The sequence below is a fragment of the Cricetulus griseus genome, chromosome 2, assembly GCF_003668045.3.
Source record: "Cricetulus griseus strain 17A/GY chromosome 2, alternate assembly CriGri-PICRH-1.0, whole genome shotgun sequence".
NCBI classification, from domain to species: domain Eukaryota; kingdom Metazoa; phylum Chordata; class Mammalia; order Rodentia; family Cricetidae; genus Cricetulus; species Cricetulus griseus.
Window position 1 is genome coordinate 129,440,549 of NC_048595.1, and position 7,535 is coordinate 129,448,083.

Here is a 7,535-nt window from a genome sequence, read left to right on the forward strand (position 1 = left end):
AATCTTCCTGGAAGGTCAGCCCATCAGGTAGGAAGGGCAGAGAAACGCTCCCATAGTTCTTTGTATTTTTCTGTGAAAGTGTTCCCCAATAAACACCCATTTATTATTTATCTTGGGTATAGTGAATAATTAAACCATTGCCTTAAGCAAGTAAAGTAGGGAACACAGCAGTGTTCAGGTGTGACAGGGGGAAAGGGCTGTCAAGGTTTTCATGATGACAGAAGAAGTACAGCTTATAACCATCAAGAGTAGCTAGGTGACTCCTACCAGGCACATCTTGTTGTCCTTCCTTGAGATTTCTAAAGGAACACCAAGTACTATTTTCTTTCAGGCCTCTGACAGTTTCCGTGGTACTAAAGGCATGTGGGATCTGTAGCCTGACTACTGAACTGCAGTATCTGTTGGGACCCAGCCCCCACGAGGTCTCTGTGAGTTGTTTTCCAGCATAACCACAGGTACCTCCTGTTTTTCTAAGCCTCTCCCACTAGCATCCTGCTATGATCCTTTCTTGTTATTGAAACATTATGCCTTGCCCTCATCCCCTTCTTGCTTCTTTGGCCGTGGGTGGGGTTTGTGGTTTCCTTGTTTATGATAGGGCGTGGGAGTGCATTCTGCTAGCAGGTGGTGTTTTCCCATCTTCTCTTGTATATAAACTGCTGGCTGCAATAAACCGATGGCATTTGCTTCTACCAAATGACCAGAGTTGTGTCCTTCTTAATCTGCAGACTCTCGCCTGGTCTGGTTCTTCGGTCACTGGTGCTGGCGCCAGTGACAATTGGAGGTTCCACCTAGATCCAGGAAAGCAGAGACATCCTGATGGACCTCTCCTGAAGATTGTGGCCACAAGACAAGGAGGAGAGCATTGGGGTTGACAGTGCCGAATCAAAAGTAAGTAGCGCTACTGTAGGTAAGTGACTATCAGAATGAGGATTTCAAGTTCCTCATTACTTTTACAGGACCAACTCACTCAGTTATTGAGACAGCAAGGCACAGACATTAAAACAAAGACAATTCGCAGTTTTAGCAGGGTCTTAGAAAGGACTAGTCCCTGGTTTTTGACTAGTGGGGGATTAAACATTCCTGATTGGGAACTAGTAAAGAGTGATTTACAAAATACTCTTCAGAAGAAAGTGCCAGATGGAGTGCCTATGTCAGTCTTTTCCTTATGGAGATTAGTCAAGGATGCCCTCTTGAGTAAGAACGTCTAGGTTAAGGAACAAATATCAGAGACAGAGAAAACCTTTGCAACCGCACAAGGTGAGATTTCTCGTCAAACTCTTGCTAAGGGATCTGAGTCCAGTGATAGGGAGGAAGAGAGTGAGGATCATTTTAAGGAAGAAAAGGAGTGTGAAGAGGAAATTAAAGATTTACAAAAGCAGTTAAGGGAGATGGGAATGAAGGAAGAACTTGAGGGCATAAAAAATAAAACTTGCCCCCTGCCTGCATCTGCAACCCCTGCTTATGAGGATTATACTACTTGTGTTTCTGATCTTAATGCTTCATCTCCTAGAGGGGTAGTTTTTGGGAAGTCATTGGGTTTCCCTGTTACAGAAGTCCCTTATCCTAATAATCCAGGACAGGTGATGCAGCAGCATGTGCCCCTTACCTTTAAGTAGTTTAAACAATTGAAAGTGGCTGTCTGCAGTTATGGCCCTTTGGCTCCATTCACAATAGCTATGATGGAGTGCTTCTCAGCACTTAATCTTACCCCGAGCGATTGGCAACAGCTTGCTGGAGCAATGCTTAATGCAGGAAATTATTTGTTATGGTGAGGGGAATTTCAGGAGGCATGCATCACCACGGCCAAAATGAATGCACAGGCAGGTTTTCCCCAAAGAAATGTTGATATGCTTACTGGAGCTGGCACTTACGATAACCTGCCAGCACAAATAGCATATGACCAAACTGTTTATGCAAAAATTGCTACCACTGCACTTAGGGCCTGGAAGGCTTTGCCTAACAAGGCTGTAGGATAACAATTGACCAAGGTCCTACAAGGACCCTCTGAGCCTTTTCAAGATTTTGTAGATCACCTGTTACAGCTGGCTGGATTTTTGGCTCAGTAGAAACTGCCATACCTGTTGTAATAGCCTTTGAAAATGCTAATAAATATTGTAAGGAAGCTCTTCGACCTTATCGCCAGAAGTCTCTTAATGATTTTATTAGGATTTGTAAGGATATTGATGGGAATCATATTTTGGGACAATTTTAGCTGCTGCTATACAGAAAGGTAATTAAAAATAACAAAGGTTGTTTTAAATGTGGTCAGTCCTGCCATTTCAGAAAAGAATGCCCCAAGAACAAAGCTAAGACCATCCCAGGTATCTGCCCAAAGTGCCACAAGGGCAGGCATTGGGAGATCAAAGATGAACATCGATGGTAACCCAATCTCTCAACAGGGAAATGGGCGAAGGGCCCCGCTGCTGGGCCCCCAAACCAGAGTGTATGGAGCAATGAACAATGTTACCAATTCCATTTGATTCATTCCACAAAACAACCCTTACACATTACAGACCTCCCAAAGGGAACACCAGGAAGCACAGGATTGGACCTGTTCACCACCTCCAGAGCAGTACTGACACCTCAAATGGGGCCCCAAGCCTTAGGCACAGGAGTTTTTGGCCCAATTCCTAAAAATAGTGTAGAACTAGTTCTGGGTAGAAGTAGTGCATGTATGAAAGGCATTAGAATTTTGCCAGAGGTTATAGATCCAGATTATACAGGAGAGATAAAGATTATGGTGTCAGCAGAAAGAGGAGTCTTGGTCATTCCAGAAGGAAAAAGAATAGCCCAGCTGTACTTATGCCCCAATATAGGACCTGTAATCCTGCCATCTGACCTTCCCAAGGAAATGCAGGGTTCAGTTCTACAGGTCAATTGGTCTGTTGGACTTCTACCTTTGAAGATCGACCTACAATAATGTTATTTATAGAAGGAAAACCCATAAGGGTATTCTAGATTCAGGAGCAGATACTTCTGTTATTTCCAGGATACATTGGCCAAAGAACTGGCCACTGGATCAATCTTCATTTATTCTTCATGGGATAGGAATCTCTACTGCTCCTTGGAACAGCAGTAGGATATTACTTTGGAAGGATGAAGAGGGTCATAAAGGGACATTTCAACCTTTTGTTTTAAACCATTTGCCTGTAATCTTTGGGGTCATTATATCCTGCTGGGTATGGGGGCTGTTTTGACTACTTGTCCTGTAGACTGCATTATGAATAGAATGGAGTGGAAACCAGAAGATGGACTTAGAAGGCATAGTCAGGGTCATACATCATGCCTTAATGCTGAGGATCAAGTTGTGTGACTATCAGAAAACCATATAGGTCTGGGAAATATAAATTTATCCTAAGGGCCGCTATTGCACAGTCTTGTATTCCACCTATTCCCATTACCTGGATATCTGATAAGCCAGTGTGGGTTGAACAGTGGCCCCACTCTAAGGAAAAATCTAGGCTACCCATGCCTTGGTTCAAGAACAGCTAGGCAGGACATATTGTTCCCTCCACCTTCCCTTGGAATACTCCCATTTTTTTTCTAATCAGGGAATAATCAGGTAAATGGAGACTTTTGCAGGAGTTGACAACAAATTAACTCTACCATGGAGCCCTTGCGTGCCACCCAGCCTGGGTTGCCCTCCCCTGTTGCCATCCCTAGGGATTGGTTTCTTGTAGTTACAGATCTTAAGGTTTTATGTTTTTTTTTCTATTCCCTCTTTATAAACAAGATTGCAAACACTTTGCCTTTAGTATACCTTCTATTAATTTTAAGGAACACATGCCTAGATATCATTGGGTATTCCTCCCTCAAGGAATGACAAATAGTCCTACTATGTGTCAAGTGTTTGTGGCCAAAGCCCTCCAACCTGTTAGAAATAAATATAAGGATTATATTTATTACATTTATTATATTATTACATTATATGGATGACATTCTTCTGGCTGCAACCAACCAAGATTTAGTTTTACAAGCTTATGCTTGTTTACAGCAAGTTCTGGGAGATCAAGGATTAATTATTGCACCAGAAAAGGTGCAACAAATTTACCCTTATCAATACTTAGGACATCAATAGTTACAAAAGGAATTAAACCATTAAAGATACATCTAAGAATGGATAATTTGAGAACCCTAAACGATTTTCAGAAATTTTTAGGAGATCTTAATTGGCTTAGACCTTCATTAAAAATTACCTCAGGGCAGTTGAAACCTCTTTTTGATGTTTTGAAAGGAGATTCTTCCCCTTTATCTCCTAGGACACTTACACCAGAAGCAAGGAAGTGCCTAAAATTGGTAGAGGAAGGCTTAGAACAGGCTTGCCTATGTTATATGGATTATTCGAAACCATTTAGTTTGTTAATTTTTCCTTCCAAACATGTCCCACTGGGGGTATTTTGCCAGAATGGTCCTTTAATGTGGATTCATTCTTCTGCCACTTCCTCCAAAATAGTTACTGCATATTATATAGCCATTCTGCAAATTATTTGGAAGGCACAAAGACTGAGTTTATAAACCTTTGGGAAGGAACCAGATAGGATTATTACGCCTTAAAATAAGCAACAGCTAAATTATTGAAGTCAAAATTTTGATGATTGGAGCATGTTTTGTTGTTCTACCATTAGTAAATTTGATAATCATTATCCCAATCATAAATGTCAATTTTTAAAGATACACTCAGTTATTTTTCCAAAAATAGTTCATGCTAAACCTCTCCCTCAGGGACATCTTGTATTTGCTGATGGTTTAGTGAATGGTATGGCCTCTGTAGTATCTGAAGGAATAGCGAAAACTATTAATATTGGTGCTTCTTCTGCACAATTTGCAGAACTAACTGCCTTGACTCTGGCCTTGCAATTGTTTCCTGAAGAACCCCTTAGTATTTGTACTGATAGTGTTTATGTTGCTCAAATTATTAAGCCTCTTGAAACTTCTGCGTATGTTGCACCAGTTTCCACGGTGAATTCTTGTCTTTTATTGGTGCAATCCTTGCTTTGGCAGAAATGCTCACTTTTTGTTGGCCATATCAGGGGATATTCTGAACTCCCTGGACCCTTGGCAGAGGGGAATGCTTTGGCAGATTCTTTAACACAACAGGTTTTTATAACCCAAGATTCCAGTTCATATGATGGGGCCAAGCAGTTACATAATAAGTTTCATATTAATGCCCAATCACTAAAATTTCACACTGGATGCACCAAAGATCAAGCATTGCAAATTGCTACTCAGTGTCCCGAATGTGCACCTTTTTTTCATTCTCCTTCAGTGGGGGTAAATCCCTGAGATTTGATATCCAATGATGTTTGGCAAATAAATGTTACCCATATAAATTCCTTTGGGAAATTAAAATTTGTTCATGTTTCCATTGATACATTTTCAGGAATGATATTTGCTTCTGTCCATAGTGGTGAAAAACATTAAGGCTCATTGCTTGGCTGCCTTTGCTTATATGAAAATTCCCAAATGTGTTAAAACAGATAATGGGCCTGCCTATACTAGTGATGGATTTCAAAAATTTTGTTCTGAGTTTTTTATCTCTCACAAAACTGGCATACCCTATAATCCACAAGGCCAAGCTATTATTGAGAGAGCTCATACTACACTTAAAAATTATTTAATCAAAACAAAAAGGGGGAGTATACCACCAGCCCCTGTACACATTTGTCTACTGTTTTATATATTTTAATTTTTTTGTTGATTGATAAACAAGGTCGCTCCACGGCAGATAGACATTGGCAGGGTGACCACCAGGCTTATGGGGAAGTTAGATGGAAAGAGCTTTCATCGGGGATCTGGAGGGGCCCTGACCCTGTATTAGTGTGGGCTAACGGATCTGTTTCATTTTTCCCAGGAATGCTCCATCCCCGGTTTGGATTCCTGAGCACTGGGTGCGCCCTATTGCTGTTGACAAAGGTCCAGACTCAAGAAATCTTCTGGGCATTGGTAAAGGCACTGCTGATAGTAATGCCTGTGGGTCTGCATGCCCCAGTTTAGCTGATGATGATAACAACAAACTGGACCACCAGAGGGACGGTCTCTCAATTGTTCTTCCAGATCCTGCAAATTGACAAATTGCTGGGGAGCTAAAGACTCCATGGTGTTCGTGCAAGTTCCAGGAGTGATTCCATTGTCAGTGAATGCCAGCATGAGGTTTCCCCTAACCTTCTATCAAGAAAAAGATTTCGAGATTGCCCTTGCTATTGTGACCACTGTTGCCGCGGCCACAACTACTGTTGCAGTTGCTAGTGTAGCCCTGAGACAGACAACTGCTGTTGCTGCCACCTTGGATTGGCTTTCTGGAGAGGTTGCCTCAGCTCTGTCACTTCAATGCTATTGATGGACATATACAACTTGGACTTTTACAAGAACAATTGGATTATGTTTGGGAGGTTCATGGAAGTGGCCCACTCTTTTGGATGTTGTGCCATTTATTGTTGCTCCTCATGAAGTGGTAAAATTATCTTGTGATGTGGGACACCTGACTGCCTGTCTTGGAAGGACTTTGTAAACTTCATGCATGTCATCTATAAAACAAAAAAGGGGAAGAAGTTGGGACCCAGCCCCCACGGGGTCTCTGTGAGTTGTTTTCCAGCATAACCACAGGTACCTTCTGTTTTTGTAAGCCTCTCCCACTCACATCCTGTTATGATCCTTTCTTGTTACTGAAACATTATCCTTGCCCCCATCCCCTTCTTGCTTCATTGGCCGTGGGTGGGGGGTTGTGGTTTCCTTGTTTATGATAGGACGTGGGAGTGCATTCTTCTAGCAGGTGATGTTTTTCCCATCTTCTCTTGTATATAAACTGCTGGTTGCAATAAACCGATGGCATTTGCTTCTACTGAATGACCAGAGTTGTGTCCTTCTTAATCTGCAGACTCTCGCCTGGTCTGGTTCTTCAGGCATGGGTGCTGGCGCTGGAGCCTGTGACAAGTATCCATTCTCCTACCTGCTATACAAGTTGCCTTGCACTAATTATGAAACTTCCACTTGCTTCAATTTCCACAATCAAGAAATGGGAACAATAGTGCCAGGAAGATGGATTTGTTGGTAGAAAATAGAAGACTACATGTGCATCAACCAGTAAGTGATAGTTGTCATTATTATGGAAATGAGGCATTGTCTTGGTCTTAAGTTTGCCTCACAAGGAGGACCCAGAAAGACTCCACTGAATTGTAATCAGCTGAATAAATGCATCTTATTTCTTTTTAAGTGTATTTTTTAGTATGAAATCTGTCCCAAGAGTTTTATTTGGTCTCATCTATCATATTGCTAGCACTCAATTAAGGCAGTAGAGAAAGATAACTAAATAAAAATACAACCAAGGAAAAATAATATAATAAAAGTCTCTACATATATATCTCTTAATAATTAGGAGCAAAGGGACCTTTATGAGTACCATTAGTCCATCTACATGGCTTCATCTCTGAAGAAACACTAATGTTACAGAAACTTGATTCTGCATCATTGTGGAATGTTCTAATTATTCATCACTTCTGTCCAAAGTGTACATTGTAAAATATCTATTTACAATAAAT

General features: G+C 41.3%; 1 long non-coding RNA gene across 1 annotated transcript; it reads left to right on the forward strand.

The window, feature by feature from the left end:
• The first annotated feature begins 701 nt into the window (after window positions 1-701).
• On the forward strand, window positions 702-7,124 carry LOC118237930. Its single transcript, XR_004767993.1, has 3 exons — window positions 702-888; window positions 5,852-6,603; window positions 6,875-7,124. It is a non-coding gene; the product is annotated as an uncharacterized LOC118237930 (long non-coding RNA).
• Window positions 7,125-7,535: the final 411 nt, after the last annotated feature.